Source organism: Xenopus laevis, chromosome 9_10L (assembly GCF_017654675.1).
Source record: "Xenopus laevis strain J_2021 chromosome 9_10L, Xenopus_laevis_v10.1, whole genome shotgun sequence".
Lineage (NCBI taxonomy): Eukaryota > Metazoa > Chordata > Amphibia > Anura > Pipidae > Xenopus > Xenopus laevis.
Genome location: NC_054387.1, coordinates 37,270,528 through 37,291,148, shown reverse-complemented (window position 1 = coordinate 37,291,148; position 20,621 = coordinate 37,270,528).

The window sequence follows — 20,621 nt, the reverse complement described above, 5'->3', positions numbered from 1 at the left end:
GGAGATGGAAAACATACAGTCAACAAAACTCAAAAGGTATAGTTAAACTACAGCAGAGCTCACACATAAACCCACAAGATATGAATAAAACCTATATCACACAAATGCACCACAGAAATAGAAAAAAACTGCCTGTTAAGTGGAGAAACATCATAGGAAAGAAAGGAGTAGAATACAGCTACAGAAGTGCAAAACCCCAGTCAGTCCCAGAAACACCTGGAGTAATCTGCACAGAGGAATTGGGCTCACAAATTAACTTAAAAATGTTATACATCAATAGCAACTAGGCCAAAAGGAGCACCTGCACCTTACCACATAACACTAGCAGTGATCAGTCAGCAGGAGGGAACCTCCGATAGCATTCAGCGGAGGGACATAATTAGCTTTAGGGATTCACCAAATCAACTATTTTAGGATTTGGCCAAACCCAGAATTCTTTGTGAAAGATTCAGTTTAATAACCAAACTGAATCTGAACCCTAATTTGCCATATGTAAAAAAAAGTCATGTGATTTTTAGCATTTGGATTCAGTTTAGCCAGGCACTTAAATTCAACCAAATCCTGCTAAAAGGCCAATTCTGAATCAAATCCTGGATTTGGTGCATTATGAATTAGCATGCAGACTTCCCAGTTCTCAAGAGTATTATGAAAATACAATGGATATTGAGGAACCACACTCACCAGATTCAGGCTGTTATAACTAGCCTATACCCATGGCCCTTTATCGCAAACATTTGGACACATAGATCCAATATCACGATCATTTAAGTAGAAGTTCCATAAAACCTTACAAAACCCACAAGGGAGACCAAATTAGCTGACAGGTAATGTGGGAAAAACCAAACCTATATTTCTTCCTAGTGAGCACTTGATTGAAACTCGTTCATTATTGGGCATATGTAGCGGGGGCTATTTAAGCCAGGGTCAGACTGGGCTGGCAGGATGCTGGGAAAAACCCAGTGGGCCCCGGCAAGCCCAGACATGCTATTAGTGGTTCTGCCTGAACTCCCTTATGGCCCCGGTTGCCGCCGCGAGCAGGAAAAAAAGTAGGTGGGGGGGGCAGGTGTCTTTGCCGCTGCGGTGTGGGGCCTGAGGATGGTTTGTGGGCCCCAAAGTAGCAGCCCCGGTGGGTCCTGGGCCCCCCAGTCTGACCCTGATTTTAGAACAGGGTTGAGACCATGGGTATTCCCACACCTGCATTTCTTCCCAATAAGTGACCATTTAAATAGTATGTGTCTTTGTGCTGCAGGTAAATTCTTCTCCAGTACCTGGGAATCATCCCTCTGTGTCCACACAGAAGTAAAAAACATACAAAAAAAAAGCCAAATGAATAGATAACGGTGTTTACCAAATTTACCAAAAGAGAGAGGAGGGAGATCCTACCTCCCTGATTAGTAGAACAAAAAAGTGCGAGGAGGAAGTCACGTGGTCTTATAGGTCATGATTAGTTTTGATTGGCTACGTTATAGGTCCTGCCTCCTAGTCTGGGCAGGGCAGTACTCAGTGTCGGACTGGGACACCAGGGGCCCACCCAAAAACCTTTGACTAGGGGCCCACCAATTAATCTTAGACCAGGGACCCATTCTTAGTAGTATTATTCTCTCTCTCCTCACTCAAACTCTATTCTCCTGGTCTCTTTTCTTTACATACTATAACCTGTTATTCCATCTATTTAGCCACTTTGTTCTCATAAAAATAGGGAATGACCATGAAATAGGCCAAATGTCAAGCAGCATGAGGGCCCACTGACACCTTGGCCCACCGGGACTTTTCCTGGTATCCCTGTGGGCCAGTCTGACACTGGCAGTACTATCTATTATAATGACACGTAGGTGTCAGGGCCCGAAGGCTCTGTTGTAGTGAGGACCAAGGAGGAGACTCAACACCAAGTTCGCAGTACAAAAGGGTTTATCAGAAGAATAGTCGTAATCAGGCAAATGGTCAATACAGGCAGCAAGAATCAGAATCGATGAAACAGGCAAGAAGTCGGTACACGGTAAACAGGAAGAATCAAGAAATCACACCCAGGAACTATACGAGATAGACCTATAATTGGGCAAGGACAGAAAGGGAACATGGGAATAAATAGTCCACAGTTGGCGCCAAAACTTGACGCAGTGACGTCATGACGCTGACGCCGGCGTCCTCACGTTGGCGTCCTGACGCCGACGCACGTTTTGACGCCGGCGTCCATTCCGTCGCCGGCGACCAATCCTGGGGCAACACGTTTCTGTCGCAGGCATATTACAACCAGGAAGAGCCGCATGGTGGAGCAGGAAGTCGCCATCTTGGATGTTTCGTGAGGTGAGTTCTTTATTTTCCATTACAGTAGGGCAGTGAAATAAAACTTACCTCCAAGAACTTTGATTGCAAGACTATAATCAAAAGGCAAATGTTGTTGATTCTCACACACATTCCTTACAGAAGCCCTCAGGTAGATAAGGCTATAGTAAACCCAGAAACCAGAATAGTAAAAGAACTCTAAGAGTAAATGCTTATGTCCTCTTAAGGGAAATGCACATAGAATGATAACTTTCCCAAAACATGTAATGGAGAATTCAGATAAAAAAAAACTTTAATACAAATCAGGGCTTGTATTATTAAACATGCTAAACTAAACACAGCTTCAAGAAACCATTAATAGGAACAATTCTACAACCTTGAGAGTCCTAACTCCACATCCAATACAAATAGCAAGGGTTAGCATGCCAACAAAAGTGACAATAGCCTAGCAAGGTTAATTCAGTCGAATGTACAATATTTACTTGATGCATATTGGGTACCAAACAAATTGTAGCTTTCCTTCTCCTTTAACCCTTAAACTGCCAAGCACATACTGTAGGTACTATGATGTGGCTGAAAAATGCTCTAAGTGCCAAGCATTTAGTACCTAAGTGTTTTGCATTAAAGGGATACTGTCATGGGAAAAACATTTTATTTCAAAATTAATCAGTTAATAGTGCTGCTCCAGCAGAATTCTGCACTGACATCCATTTCTCAAAAGAGCAAATAGATTTTTTTATATTCAATTTTGAAATCTCACATGGGGCTAAACATATTGTCAATTTCCCAGCTGCCCCAAGTCACGTGACTGATGCGTTTTGGAAAAAAACATGTTTTCCGATGACCGGATCCATTTAAAAGGATTTCCTCACTGCACTGGCGGCTTTAGTCAGAGAGGCCCCTTGCCCCCTAGGCAATGAGCCAAGGGGGGCTCCGTGTCAGTTCTATGACGCGATCATTGCAGGGCTAACTTTCTTACCAGACTGTTAAAAGACCAACAGAACGTGACGGCATCATGTGATCATCGGGACCCAGCACCCACCTACTCACTTCCTGCTCTGCGATTGTGAGCCACCAACACTGCCAAGGTCCCTCTTGTACACAGAAACAGTAAGCGGCCTTCTGTTGCTCATTTGCACACTTTTACACATTCATACAGGCAATTACACACACTACACATTTTATTAAAGTTAACTTTTTTTGCCTTCCTGGCTTTTTTTTTTTCTTTCATTCACATATTTACACATTCACTTACACATATACAAATATTTATACACTCTTTACAGCTGTACACACATGCATACACAAGCACACACTTTTTTTTTTTTTAACTTTTTTTCATTTAGTTATTTATTTTATCATTTTGCCTCTTGTTTTTCCGTTTAAACTGTTGATTTCACAGTGTGGCTATTGGATCAAGTATTCAGACTGTTAACCATACTGTCGGATCAGTTATTTTGTTATTTCATTGATTTGCCTAATTGTTTTTGATTTTTGTGGTTTTATGCTTGCATATTCAACTCAAATCAGCTGGCAGTGAAAGGGTTAAGCATACATTATACAGGGTTTTAAAAACTCTGCAGAACATAAGGAAACAAATAAAACCTGCTGACAGTGCCAGTCTAAGACACATTGGACTGATTTGGCCCAATCGGGCCTCGCGCTTATGGGGACAACACACCAATGCCAGCTCCAATTCCTTTTCCCTTAATCCCCTAGTGGCCCTGTCCACCAATAATCCAGATTGGAGCAGCCTGCCCCCAAACTCCGATTGGAGCAGCCTGTCCCATAGTGAATCGGTAGGAGACTGACAAGAGGACAAAGAAGAAAAAGAAGTGGACAAAAGGTACAAAGTGGGAGGTAAGAGACTGTTATGGAGAACGGAAATGTAGGAGAGATTGGAGTTACATAAAGGGAAAGAAAATGTATTTGTAAAACCCCAAATTAATGAGTAAAGGTGAGTGATCAACTGGCAGAGGTTATAGTTGGGGTGAAATATGGACAAATAAATGTTTAAGGAAGAAACTAAATATTTGTGAAAGAAAAGTAAAAGAAGCACATAAGAGCTAAGATGCTGGGAGAAGAATAGACAAGGGGGATAGTGTGGTAAAGAAGGAATGAAAATATCAGAAAATAGAAACCAAAAGGCACCTTTGACCATTACATATTTCCATGGGAGTTTTTGAAAGGCCAACTAATTCGTATGTTTGCAGCAATTGTTGCTGAATGTTTATCCCTATAGGTATTCCCCCTGTACTAAGCAACACAGAAGGAACAGCCCCCTAATGGTGCTCATAGACTGTACAGAAAGGTGAAATGTAAGCATATTCCCCACACCAAAGACCAGGGCTCAAGCCATTTCTCAGTGCCTGAAATGAGCAGAAAAGCATGGGACCCAGCAAAGAAGGACCCAGAAAAGGTATCACGTTATTCACGGAGCAGCACAATAAGCAAACTGGCGCCATCTTGGACCAGCAAACAGAGGTGCAAGCAGAGACGGACATTGCAGTTCCACCCGCAACAGCCACGGAAATAAAATCAATGCTCTGTGACCTCCAAACCTCACTGCAACATGATTTTAAATGTCTCCCCGAGGAAATTAAGGAGGTGAGAGATTTAGTGGAGTGCACAGACCACATTGAGCACAAAATGGGAGCGTTTGCCATGGCACATAAAGTAGCCAGGGCCGGATTTACATAGTGGGCGCCTCTAGGCCCACTGACGTTTATCGCCCCTCCCTTTTATTCATGCAAATTATATCTCCAGCTCATCCCCAGTGTTTTTGAACCAATGTGGGTGTGGTTGGGCAGCATGCTGGCCCCTCTAAAATCCTGCCGCCCTAGGCCCGGGCCTTGGTGGCCTTTCCACAAATCCAGGCTTGAAAGTAGAAGACTCTCATCAAGCAATGGAAAAAACTATCCAAGCTAACAGACATTGAAGATTGATCCTAACGCTGCAAAATCCATATAAGAGGAATCCCAGAAAAGGTTAAGGCAGAGGAGCTTGAGGCCTACTTCAGGGAGCTATTCCCAGACATGCCACAAATTGAACTAACACTGGACCGTATACACAGAGTGCTGAAGCCTACAACTGCTCTGTAGAAGGAACCCCCCCCCCCACCCTGAGATGTCCAGGTCTGGACTGAGAATCAAAAAAGGACCTTGCATTTCAGATACCCAGAGGCCCCAAAAGGCCACACAGAGGCCCAAACAGCCCCCACCACCCCACTAAATAGTGACTTTCGATGGCATCTTACAGCAACCCCTCTGGCATTTGCCAGCACCTATAGATTGCCAGTCCGGGCCTGGAGATGTCCTTATGAAAATACACTTCTACAGAACCAAAGAGAAAATACTGGCCCTAGCGAGGAAAAAAGGCTGGCCCAGTAAATATGCAGATCTTGAACTTTTTGCAGACCGCTACATGGCCACCCTGGCAAAGAGGAGAACATTCCAAGAGACAACTAAAGCCCTCAGGGAACATAAAATCCCATATAGATGGGCCTAACCCACTAAACTGGTGGTGGCAAAGAATAGAACTCACTACATGTTCACAGCTCCAGAGGACGCCAGGAAAATAACCTCCAGATTGCTGAACAACAGATCAGAGTTTGGAGAAAATGGAGAGACCACAAGCACCAACAGACCCCCAGCCTCACCTGCTTGCCTGGAAACAGAATGCAGAAAGCAGCGTAACATCACCCTAATTACCACCCTATCCAGGGCTGCAGGTGGTACTCGCAAATTTGCAACCCGCATCAGGACCTAAACCACAAACTTTCAACACCAAGGCCACAAAGGCCTACCTCTGGTTATATTTGGTTTAATTGCTGTTTAGAATTTATGCTCTCACAAACAAAGTCTCTACTCTCTCTCTACTCTCTTTGCACCAAATCCCCCTTCTTCCTATCAGCCTAATTTATTGAACCCATCTCAATGAAGGTGTAAGCACTTATTGGAAAGATGTTATGGTTAGATTTGTCTCACATAATGTTCAGGGACTAAATACTCCACAAAAACGTAATATAGCATTGAAAGAGGTGATCAGATTACGTGCAGACCTGCTACTGGTACAAGAAACTCACTTTGCCATTCGTAACCCTCCCAAATTTTACAACAAAAATTACCCCCATAGCTTTCATTCCCTTGCCCCGACTAAGGTGAAAGGAGTATCAATACTCATATCAAGACATGTTACTTTTGAACTAATAGTCTCCAATAGCAGGTATCTGGTGGTGATCTATGCTTGCTTAATGGTAACATACACAATTGACAATATATATGTACCGAATGACAATCAAGATAAATGTATATATAAAACCCTTAATAAGCTATATGAGATTAAGAAGGGACACTTGGTGGTTGCAGGAGACTTTAATATCGCTTTAGATCAACCAAGAGACACCATTAGACCCCTAGGGAAAAGCCCACCTCCAAATTTACAAATGATAGCACAGAAAATCACTAAATACAAACATACCAACACCCTCATAGATCTTTGGGAGAGCTCACAACCATAATTCAAGAGAATACACCTTCTATTACTCCAAGACATGACTCATATTCAAGGATTGACCTTATCTTAGCAGACCCACATCAACAGGTTTATTAGAGAACGATTTTATTACAACTCGATTGTGGTCAGATCATGCACCAGTAGTAGTAGTAGATATAGGAAATCAAATTGAGAATTTTGGCGACTTAATGACTATTAGCCAAAACAGAAAATAAACAACAAATTGAACAGGGCCCTGTCAACTACTTCCAAACTGACAAATACTGAAACAATCCCGCAAACACTATGGTTAGGCCATAAGGCAGTAACTAGAGGGGAATTAAAATTAGCAAACAAGTTAAATATAATAGGGAAACCATACTTCCCAACATTTTGGAAACAAAAAGAGGGACAAAAAAGCTGGTGCACATAGCGCGGCAAATTTTTTTTCAACCATGCCCATTTTGTAGCCACACCTCCTAATTACCATGTTCAGTTTTCAAAATGTGGCAGGTTATTAAAGTTTAAACATATTTCTGTGGGTTTTTTCCCCCCAGTTATTACAGTTTTGCTAATGAAGATGAATTGCCCTTTAAGCTGTGAGTCTAACTTCTCCCAAGGGACCCGTTATCTTATATTGTTATAATTACTTATTTGCTTATCTCAAAATTGTTACAAAAATATCTTATCTGCTGCTCTGGCTGTTCTGGGCTCTCTGCCAAAAGCAAATTAAGTTAAAAACTTTGTTTCTTTTTCTGGCTGTACAGTGCAGAGAAAAATGGGACTTTCCAGTACATACAAGGAACTGTGGGTTGAGCTGTCAAAAGAGGGACTGTCCCTCTAAAAACGGGACAGTTGGGAGGTATGGGGAAGCCCAACAAGCAAACCTAGAGACCCAATTAAAGCAGCTAGAAACCTCTCTCCAGTCCTCCCAAACAAAATTGAAAAAAACAAATAGAAGAAACCAGAGGACAGCTTAATAAGATATCACTTGCAAAGACAGAATATATATTTAAATTACTATGAACTAAAATATCATACTAAAAGCAACAAAGCAGATATAATTCTGGCAAACAGACTAAAGGAGATAAAAGCTCAAATGAAACACTTAAAACATAAAGGAAACCACATAACTAATCAAACAGATATTGTAGCAGCCTTTGCAGAGTATTATACAGGGCTCTACAATCTCTCAAATCAGACACAAACATAATCCCACCCCTAAAGAAATAGGGGTGGGTGTTTCTGAACACTGTGAAACTCCCCTCTATAACACAACAACAACAACTAGAACTACTTGACCCAATTACAGAGGAAGAGGTGGTAGACACAATTAAAAACCTGATGGCTGGGAAATCCCCATGTCCTGATGGATTCTCAAATAACTATTAAATATTTTCATCTATATAAGCGCTGGGTAAAAGACAATATAATCAATCCAGAAAACACATATCATTACTATTCCTAAGCCAGGAAAAGTCCCAGACAGCTGCACCAATATAGACCAATATATACAATTTATAGACACTAATATATAGACCAACAGAGCTTTTAAATAAGGATATTAAAATATATACTAAAATCCTGGCCAACAGATTGGCCCCACTACTTCCTGAACTAGTTCAAAATGACCAGGTAGGGTTTGTTGTGGGCAGACAGGCCCCTGATAACACTAGAAAATTGCCAGACCTCATTCATATAATGGAAAGAGAAAGGACCCCCCTGCTAGTCTTATCATTAAATGCAGAAAAGGCATTCAACAGGGTAAATTGGATATATATGCAAGAAGCTGTAAAACAAGTGGGATTTATGGGAAACAACCTCAGAGCAATCACACTGTTATACACCTCCCCATCTGCGAAAGTACAAGTTCCAGGACCCCTATCTGATGCCTTTAACATAACAAATGGGACCAGACAGGGGTGCCCATTATCACCCCTTATTTTTGTGCTCATGGTAGAACCTCTTTCAGAAAGAATCTACTCTCACACAGGTATAAATGGTATTCAAAGTAGCAGATGAGCAACATAAAATTGGGTAATTTGCGGATGATATAATTCTGATACAAAGCCAGCCTTGGCGTTAGCCAACATAGTAAAGGAACTAAACAACTTTCAAAAAACATCCCAATACAAAATAGACACAAGCTCTCCCAGATGGTTTTCCCCATGACCTAGTAGAAATACAAGTTTGAATGGTGGGACACATATATCCTATCTGGGAGTTAAAAATCCTAAAACATTCAACAACACATATCAATTAAACTATCCTCCTCTACTCAGCACCATAAGAGACTGGAAACATGATATGTTAATAGTAAAAAAATTAAGCAGGAAGGGGTTGGACCTTTAGTATCAGAGGGGGGATCAGCTGGTTGATGAAAACAAAATGAAAGCATAGATTCTGAACTCATATTTTTCATCTGTCTACACAAATGAGGAACCAGTTAATGAAGGTTTCCTTCTTAATAGTCCCAATTCCAGTAATACAACTAATGATGCATGCTTCACACATGAGGAAATTCAAAAGAACATGTTAAGATTAACAAAGGTCCGGGGCCAGATGTTATTCATCCCAGGGTACTTAGCAAGCTTAGCTCTGTGATTGCCAAACCTCTTTACTTAATTTTTCAGGATTCATTGAGATCTGGCATAGTGCCGAGAGACTGGCGAATTGCTAATGTGGTGCCTGTGTTAATAAAGGATAAGATACTGGACGTTCATAGCAAATCATAATACTATTAGTGTGTGCCAGCATGGTTTTATGCGTAATAGATCTTGCCAGACTAACTTAATTTCTTTTTATGAGAAGGTAAGTAGAGACCTCGATTCTGGGATGGCAGTGAATGTGATTTACTTAGACTTTGCATTTGATACAGTGCCACACAAAAAGGTTACTGGTTAAGGAATATTGGCCTGGAACATAGTATTTGTACCTGGATAGAGAACTGGCTAAAAGATAGACTACAAAGAGTGGTGGTAAATGGAACATTTTCTAATTGGACCAGTGTTGTTAGTGGAGTACCGCAGGGCTCTGTACTAGGTCCCTTGCTTTTCAACTTGTTTATTAATGACCTGGAGGTGGGCATTGAAAGTACTGTTTCTATTTTTGCAGATGATTCTAAATTGTGCAGAACTATAGGTTTCATGCAGGATGCTGCCACTTTGCAGAGGGATTTGTCTAAATTGTGAAACTGGGCAGCAAACTGGAAAATGAGGTTCAATGTTGACAAATGCAAGGTTATGCACTTTGGCAAAATAATATAAATGCAAGTTATACACTAAATGGCAGCGTGTTGGGAGTTTCCTTAAATGAGAAGGATCTAGGGGTTTTTGTAGATAACAAGTTGTCTAATTCTGGGCAGTGTCATTCTGTGGCTACTAAAGCAAATAAAGTTCTGCCTTGTATAAAAAAGGGCATTAACTCAAGGGATGAAAACATAATTATGCCTCTTTATAGGTCCCTGGTAAGGCCCCATCTGGAGTATGCAGTGCAGTTTTGGACTCCAGTCCTTAAGAGGGATAAAAATGAGCTGGAGAGAGTGCAGAGACTAAGTGCAAATAAATTGGTTAGAGGGATGGAAGACAAATTATGAGGGTATACTGTCAAGGTTGGGGTTATTTTCTCTGGAAAAAAGGCACTTGCAAGGGGACATGATTACACTTTACAAGTACATTAGAGGACATTATAGAAAAATAGCAGGGGACCTTTTTACCCATAAAGTGGATCACCGTACCAGAGGCCACCCCTTTAGACTAGAAGAAAAAAAACTTTCATTTGAAGCAACGTAGGGGGTTCTTCACAGTCAGGACAGGGAGGTTGTGTTATGCACTGCCGGGTGATGTTGTGATGGCTGATTCAGTTAATGCCTTTAAGAATGGCTTGGATGATTTCTTGGACAGACATAATATCAAAGGCTATTGTGATACTAAGCTCTATAGTTAGTATAGGTATGGGTATATCGAATTTATGTTAAAGTATGGAGGGAGGTGTGTGTATGGATGCTGGGTTTTCATTTGGAGGGGTTGAACTTGATGTACTTTGTCCTTTTTCAACCCAATTTAACTATGTAACTATGTTTACTATGTTAACTATGATAAAGTTTGGTTGCCATGGCAACAATAGATCAACATCAAGCAACCATCAGAAGACCTCCCTATCCCCCCTCCCTAGGTGCAGCTACCCAGGAAATATAGGAGAACAATGGAAAAGACACAAATAATTAGGAGACCCATTAATTATTAAGTACTATTGTTTATGGCTTACAATGCTATACAATATTACAATGTGTTATAATACATTGTATGCGTTATTCCACAAAAGTGATAAATATGACCGGTTATAACTTCTTAAATAAATCATTATTTTGGTTAAGAAAAAGAAAATAAAAAATGGCAGCATATGTTTTTTCCTTTACTAAGAACAATTCAGCAGGAACAGCCCCCTAAGTTTGTTCATAGCCTATACAAAGAGATCCCATAAAACTATGGCAGTATAGGTATTCCTCTGTACTAAGCACAATTCAGCAAGAACAGTCCCTTAAGTTTGTTCATAGCCTATACAAAGAGATCCCATAAAACTATGGCAGCAAAGGTATTCACTAGTACTAAGCAGAAATCAGCAGGAACAGCCCCCTAAGTTTATTGCCTGTACAAAGATATTCCATCATAATACAAGCAATGATTACCATACAGCAGGAAGGTTGGAGAGTAGTTTTTTATTGTGTGTTTACTATGAAAATGTGCAGTATATACTTGTGTGGAGTATGCAGTTGAACTCCTCAGAAGTAAAACTGAGTAACAAGTGAAATGTATTTATGTTGTATATATAATCCATGGTGCTGCACACACATTTTACACCAGTAACCACAATTTGCTAATTTTTTTTGTACACATAGCCTAAACAAGATGAGGGAACATTTTATCCCAGTTGCCCAGCCTGCCCCAACTGGCAGCAGTCACGTGGACAGAGGGGAGAGCAGGAACTATTTGCCCACCCAACTCCATGACCCTGCGACAGACAGCAAAATTCCTTCTAGGGGGCCCCACCAAAAAATGGTTCCAATTGGGCCCTGCACTTGGTAAGACCAGCACTGCCTGCTGATGGTATTGTACAGAAATCATACAGCATTTAAAAATGACAGTAGCATATACATAGCCTGAATGATAAATACACAGTAACATACTTTAACATTCATATTGGCAGATGAAGAAGACTGCCCACGTAAATAGTTGTGTTTATTTACTGATAGTTACCCAAACCCCAAACGGCCAAAGAACAAACGCCTACAGTATTTTTGCTGAAATTACCCATGATCCACCTTAGGCACCAGAAAACTGGAAAAAGACCCCTAAAGGAGGACTTACCTCTTATGAAACAAGTAAAATCAGTATTGCAGAACATATCCCACAAGCATGACCACAATTACAATCCGCAGAGGCTGCTCACATATGCCACAATTAGCCTAGAAGGTCAATACATGTATGGGATCTGTTAACTTATCCAGAAACCTGTTATCCAGAAAGCTCTAAATTACAGAAAGGCCGTCTCTCACAGACTCCATTTTATCCAAATAATACACATCTTTTTAAATGATTTCCTTTTTCTCACTTATAAAAAAACCAGTACCTTGTACTTAATCCAAACTAAGATATAATTAATCCTTATTGGAAGCAAAACCAGCCAATTGCGTCTATCTAATGTTACATGATTTTCTAGTAGACTTAAGGTATATCGATCCAAATTACAGAAAAATCCATTATCCATTAAACCTCAGGTCTCAAGCATTCTGGAAAACAGGTCCCATACATGTATGGCAAACTCTATGTTGCATAGTAAACATGTTTAGCCAGGTTGTTATTAACCAGGCACACAAACGCCATTAACCTATATGCAATAACCATAACCCAGTAGTGGTGCCATTATGTGGAAAATCCAGACAGAATAGATACATGTTTGTAATGATGTATATAAATAAGTCTTTGTTTGTTACTCAGGTATGCATCACATTAGCCAGTTCTCAGAACTTAATACACAAGTGCCATAACTGCTAAAAACACCTTCCATAACAAGTAAAAGGATTCAGCATATTACCCAGTGTAGTAGGAAGGAGCCATAACACAAGACTGCATCCATTCTCTGTAAAGGTCAGGTAGAACAAGCTGATCACATGATTCCATTCAGCTGAGGCTACTCAGGTGTTGCATCTCATTAGGAAGTTCTCAGGGCTTACTACATAATTAGCTGCCATAGCACAATGCAGAGTAGCTGAAAGGTTCAATGCATTACCCAGTCTCTCTACAAGTAAACATAACACAAGATTAGTGATATACTCTGGATATCCAGGTGGAGACAGGGGAAACACAGGACCCCTATCTGAATATCTAATCTAATCTAATATTTAGCTAAAGCAGATATGTAGTAAATAATCAGGCCACTTTGTAGCTCACAATGCCAGCCCAAAGGTTAAAGGCACATGGGATCAAATATACCATAACAGCATTGTCCTACCTTTTCCAGCACTGGAGATCCCAGGATGAGACTAAAGGACTGGTTCACCTTTGAGTTAACATTGAGGGTTAATTAAACCTCGATATTCGACCCTTAGTGAATCGGCCCCTAAGTATATTATAGAATGGCTAATTCTAAGCAACTTTTCAAACAGTCTTCATTATTTATTTTATATAGTTTAATTATTTATTTATTTTTTCTTCTGACGCTGTCCAGCCTTCAAATGGGGGTCACTGACCCCATCTAAAAACAAATGTTATTTAAGGGCAGAAACACACTGGAAGATTTGGGGAGATTTAGTTGCCCGGCTACTAATCGCCTCTTCTTCAGGCGACTAATCTCCCCGAAAAGCCTTCCTGCCGGCTAGTATCGAAATTGCCGGTGGGTTGGCACTCGGAGCCCTTCATTTTCTGAAGTCCCCAGAAGTTGCCTCACTAGGAACCCCAGCGGTGATTTAGATTCTAGCCGGCGGGAAGGCTTTTCGGGGAGATTAGTCGCCCGAAGAAGAGGCAATTAGTCACCGGGCAATGAAATCTCCCCTAATCTTCCTGTGTGTCTTCATCCTAAAACTACAAATGTATTGCTATTGCTACTTTTTATTGGTCTTCTTTCTATTCAGATCCTCTCCTATTTATATTCCAGTCAATTAAAATCAATGCATGGTTGCTAGGGTAATTTGGACCCTAGCAACACGACTGCTTAAATAACAAACTGGAGAGCTGTTGAATAAAATGCTAAATAACTCAAAAACCACAAATAATAAAAACCAATTGATAATTGCCACAGAATATCACTGTCGACATGATATTGAAAATTAACTTAAAAGTGAAGCATCCATTTAATGTACAGGGGAACAAGATCTTATAGTCTAAAAAATACCCAAGGTTAAAAAGCAAAAAAAATATTGCTTCCAAAGCAGAAAGGAAAAACATACCCCACCGATGGGTTGGGTGACTTTTAAAACTTTTGGGAGGGTCCTCCTGATGGGGGTGGGGATATCCTGGTGAGTGCTGATATGGAGTATGTCAGGTCTAGGCTTAAAGTCAAAATATTCCCTAGCATTCCAAGTACACAGAGGCCAAAACAAACCCCCACCATCCCACTAAATTGTGATTTTCTATTGCATCTTACAGCAGCCCCTCTGGCACTTGAAGTATGTCCAGCAACATTGAGCTCCCTAAAATTCTAAAAAGCTTCTCTTTCTCTCTACTTCCCCTGCAGACATCTGGGCAGCATCAGGCCACAGGCTATGAAAAATAACAAATAACAGAACCTAGCACAATATTTTTAATATTCAGTGCAGTCACTAGGGTGTTCCAACACTAATCTGTGTGTCTTCAACCATAGAAAGTCTAGGTACAGTTGTATGCATGACTCATAATGGAAATTACTGATACGGAATAGGGCAGAACAGAAGAAAGAGAGAAAGCGCAGGGGACACAGATAGGGAGTGTATATCATACTATATGTCTGTGCATGTGTTTCTCTGTGAGGCTGTGTTTGTGTGTATTGTGAGTGCCTCTGATCTGCCCTAATTAGTGATGTGTGAATCTGTGTCGTTTCACTTTGCTGAAAATTCCTGAATTTAAGACAAAATTCACGAAGTGCATTAAAGTCAATGTGCGTCAAAATTATTTTGACGCGTTTGACAATTTTTATGTGTGTGATTATTTTGCCCAAATGCATTAAAGTTGATGGTTGTCCAAATAATTTTGACAATTTTATGCGCGCGACTATTCTGATGCACAACAAATTGTTTTAGTTGAGGTGGATTTTTTGCAAGCAAATGTTTGCAAATGTTTATTCGCTAGTGATGAAACACAGAAATTTACCACGAATACGTGCCTGGTGAATTTATTCGCCCATCACCAGCCCTAGTCTGTATGCATCAGCCTATTTGTGTATAAAGGCAGGCCACAGATGTTACAATTACTATCTTTCCTGAAATTTTACCTATATCGGACGATTCAGCAATAACAATGGCCGATGCCTTCAAAGGGGACCGATTAAAATTTTCCGGCCAGCCCGATCAACAAGCCGACCGTTATCCAAGTCGTCTGACGATATTGGTCAGCTCGTCTCCCACCATACACCAGGGTCGGGTGACCTAGGCAGCCCAGCCGGCCACCCCCCCTCCACGCGGGCGCAACGGAGAGAGAGGAGATGGAGGGGAGGGAGGGGTGAGCAACGGAGAGGAGGGAGGGACATAGATGGAGGGGTGGGTGACAGAGGGAATGAAGGGGAATAAGACTAATTCTTCTTATAGGGATCCAGAGTACATGTTCCTTTTATATGCTAGAGCAATTGTAAAATTTAAAATCACAGCCACACATAAAATCGCCACCTTTCTGTGCCCTTGTTTTAATAAACTGAAAATGCTCACAGCTGAAGACAGGACAGGAGTATATGAGCAAGCCAAAAAACTCCTATCAGCTATAAAACCTCCTCAGCTGTCTGTGCCATTGCCTGATTTCATTTGCAGTTATACAGTCTTTACCATTGCCACAGCAACTATTAGCTGTAGTTCAACATCATCCACACTCAGTGCCACCACCACTACCAACACCCCCAGTACAAGCATCACTGTTACTTGTCAGCCATCAGCTAGTTTAACTACTACTTCTCATTCTTTTAGTGAAAAACTGCAGACTATAGAGAGTAAAGCAAATGTTTTAGTAACATCTAAAAGAAAAAGAACTGAAGAGTTCAGTGAGTGGGAAGATGGAGTAGTGCATGGCAGTAATGAAGATAAAATCAGGGACTACATTGATACACAGTTCTTACTAGAGGAAAGTGAGACCAAAGATCTTCTTAGAGTTTGGGAGAAGCAACAGACTTCTTTTCCCCAGAAACTCTTCTGGCCGAGTACTGGAATCTCAGAGAATTCGCCTTAATCCAGGCAATATTATTCCTTCACAGTGTTGCAAGTGCATCTAGAAAAGATTAACAACAAACCAGTTGCTTACATTTTTTTTGTGAGAGTAGTAATATCAACAAATGAAAGTGTTTCATAGTAATTAAACATATTGTAGCCTTTATATTTCTTAGAATTCCCCTTGATAAAGGCTACATGCTGAAACGTTGGGGCACCGCAATTCTCATTTTAGGCAAGTGTATCCATTTCCTTGTAGAGCTTTTATCTCTTGGTCATGACTTGGTGGTATGTACTCAAATGCTATTGTTGATTTGACTCTTTTTCTTGATATACATGGATTGTATGTAATATTTTTGCTGCACTATTAAATGAACTACTTGTGAAAAAAACAATTCTTACCACCTTTGTCTGTTTTTTCTATTTTTTTTGTAAATGTGCTAAATAATTTTTGTTACTCGCACCACTGATCTGCGGGTTTGGGTCCTACAGAGGGATGTATTTAGGTTTGATGCCAACCTAGGCATCAGACCTAAATATGCCCCATACGCCATGTGGGTGACGTCAGCATGTTGTGTGTGATGTCAGCATGAGCTCACATTGCGGAAGTGATGTCAGGCGCTGTGTGCATGTGACATCACTTCCGTCTACCAACCCAGCCTCCTACCTCTCATCCCCACCACCGCTTTGTCACCGGGGCAGAGGCTGTGAAATTTTTGTTTTTAATTTAAAAAATAAATTTATAGGCACCCAAGGGCTGCCCCCCAAAACCTGCTGCCCTCGGCCTTAATATAAATACGCCCCTCATCCTACAGTGGAAACATTTTGCGGGTTAGGATCGGGTGCGGCTTGAGTTTTTCCTGACCCGCACATTACTAACTGAGGGGTTCTGTGACCATATAAAGGCACAAGGCTGCAGGCTGAGTTATACAGGGAACTCTGAGTATCACTTGTGTATTATAAGGGGTAATGTACCCCCTACTGTAAATTATAAGGATTTAGCATTTTGCAACAGAAAAGAAACTCTAGCCAATAGTCACCTCTATCATCACAGCCCTGCCGCCATATGTGTAAAACATGTCATGACTCCATCTTCAATCTGTCCCCAACTTCAGTGCTCAGGCACCAATGGTGTCAGCCCACCTCAGATATCATTGTTGTACCTGCTTGTGTGTTTTTTTGCCAAGGGTAAAAGGTGGCAACCCTAGACTAAATACTATCTGAGCTGCCACCTTTAAGGATTGTAACCCACATGATGGAGTTTTAGCCCCAAATAGGATACTTTATTCAGTCTCAGAATTTTCTGCAGTTAAAACATTTTCCACGGTTGTTTCAGTCTGCAGTAACGTGGTTGTTAATTTGTTTGATTTTGACATTTGGTATTATTATAAGTAGTAGGATAAATGAATATATTTTGGAAGTAGGCCTGATGTTAGTTATGGTCTATATGTAGAGGGAAAGGAAGTTTACTTAATACTGCAAAATTTTCTAGACGTGCACAACACAGAACTCAAGTCTCCAGACCCCTTCGATGTTTAAACTTTTATAGGATGGTAGGGTATGGTAATGAACAAAATCTGCAGCCTCATCAGTGATTTCCTGGATAGTTGGGGGTCGCAAAGAATGCACATTAGTTACCAGGAACTATCTGCCAGACCCCTCTCACATGACTTTCAGGTGCTGCTACTGGCATGCAGTGAGTGTTGCGCATAAGGGTCACACTTCTATGGATGCTGTTCTGAGGGGAGCCCTGCTCTATGCTCTAGAGCAGGCATGTCCAAAGTCAGGCCCGGGGGCCAATTGCAGCCCATTTTCAAATTCACACCGGCACTCAGCCTCCATCATGAAATTAATAAAAATGCGGCCCCCAGCACAGTGCAATCAGGAATCGCGTAGCCGTAATATTTGGGCACATTAGTGAAATGATCTGCCACTTGGTCTATACTGCTGCCTGTGTGCTGAAGGTGTTGGCAATAGACACGTACTGGCACCTAGTGATGCACCGCTCTCACATACTTCTTTAGGGCTGAAGGTGACAATAGACCTACTGACGTGCCAGTACAGTAAACAATGAAGTATGCGAGAGCATCACTACGTGCCATTGTGTCTATTGCTAACACCTTTTGCACACACGCAGCAGTATAGACGATCATTTCACTAATCATGTGCCCATATATTACTGCTATGGCTACCAGATTTCTTGTTTAAATGAGGCTCAGAGACTGCCGAACTTCATAGGCTGCTCCTGCTATTACTTATCCTGTAGCTTTAGGGTTCTTACAGACTGCATTTTTTTCAAATGCATATTGAGCATATAAATAAGCAAATATTGCATTGGTGTGCTTTTTTAACTTATCCTTACAGCTTCTTATGCTTAAGAGCAAGAAAATGAAGCATGTTGCATTTAATCAAATGTGATGAAACAGGAATGGAGTAAAACGTAGCTCAGAACGTTCCAATCCAATCAGATGGAATATAATGGATTCAATTAGCAAATGTGTTTAGCTGTGCTCAAACCTGTGTCTTAAATTCACGTCAAACATAAAAATACCTATGTGTAAGAGCCATAAGGTACTTTTGTACTCAGCATATATAAAGATTTGGAGGTTCCTCCATGTACACCGCATCAAGTTGTAAGAGTGCAACTTTTTTTCTACTTTTGCTAAGAGCCATAAGGGACACTTACCTCTCTTACCCTTAGTCCGGGCTTTCTTGCTCCCACTGCCCCCCCCCACATGTAGGAATGGGGGCAGGCTGGGTTGCCTAGGGTGCTTGGCCTCTGCCACGTTCCCTTACTTGTGCAGATAGGGCAGTTTAATATAACTGCTACAATTGATCTGTTATATCAACAATAAGACATAGCACAAGCAACATAGCATATCTTCCCTGTACAGCAGGAGTACGTCTGCTCAGCTGCACTACAGAGACAGTACTAAGGGTAGGCAAGCAAGGCACATACCTTGGGTGCAATAGGAAGGGGGAGTGAGTGGACGGATGAGACAGGGGAGAACAAGCAGGTTGAGAGGCTGGTGGGGGAGTGAGATGTGCAGACTGAGTGGTGTATACAGTCATATTTTTTCCTCTTCCATTTTAACTTGAATTTCAGTAACGACTCTATACCCGCATGCTACTGTTTATGTATTCTGTCCCACCATTGCATGGGTGTGGGTAGTGGGGATCACTCAAAGATGCCAGTTGTTCATAACGCACTTCTTGAACCCTCCTCACTCACCAGCTTTCTGCATCTCATTGTATAAATTTACAAGGGGACCATATAATAAACTCTCTAATAATTGACTCTTGTATCAGTTATTGGTGGAATTTGATATGTAAGCTGTATGTTCAATGTATATACATATTGTACCGATTATTTATACATATTATTATTATTATTAATAATACTGTTATTGTCCAGTAGATCCTTCCAGCAGACACAAGGGCATAGCTTCAGATTATATCCATTAAACATACCCTCCCCAGATTCATGCAACAGACCCCAGGAGTATGAAAAGACCCCTCTTTTCCATGGATTCTTGAGAAAGGCCCCATGTGGGGCCGAAATATTGTATTTGATGCTGTATCACCATGTGAAATGAAATGAGTGCTGATCCTTGACTCATACTTATATATATATGGAGTAGCAGTATGGATTGGGTGAAAGTGCGGATGTCTTGCGTTATCTCTGATGCTATATGTATGCAGATTCTTTGCCCATGTATATGACTATTAATATAGATATATAACAGAAAAAGGTTGCCCCTGCATTTTTTTAAAGAGATTGCCTGCCCATTCCTTGCTTATGACTGAAGTGAGAATTGAATTTAGGATATTACCACTGCAAGGCAGCAGCACTACCATAAAGCCAATGCATTACTTGTTCTGCTTGTTCCATCTTTAACTTGCTGAAGCAGAACTTTAAAAAGCTCCCTCATCTTTTTGACATCAGGAGGAAACCAAACAAGCCTTGCTCTGTCACTGCGCTGTACCTTCAGCATCTCCCCTTTCTATTCATCAGAAGGGTGAAGTTGTCTCTGTATATATTCAGACAATATGTCAATACTGGGGTACAAACACATTCAGAGGAGTGATGGTGGCTTTGTGCTTATTATCTCTGACTTTGAATGCAGAGAACTAGAGTTCAATTCTGGCACTGGTTTAGTCTGCTTGGACATTTTATGTTCTATTTGAACTTGTTGATACTATATAGATAGAGTATAGCAGCTTAAATCCTGCACAGCTTGGTGGTTTGTGCAGCTACGTAACAGTACTTGAGTCCTGAGTTCAATTCCAGTATGAGCACTATTCCAGTCTGAGTACTATCTGCAGGTTGCATGTGAGTTGTGCGGTTGGCGCTGTAGCATTGCTTGAGTTCCTTAAACATAACAGCTGGATGCTGTGCCTCAGTCAGGATGTGAGGGCCAAGCATGGACTGCAAACCTTTTCCCTCCACAGAATAAACCCA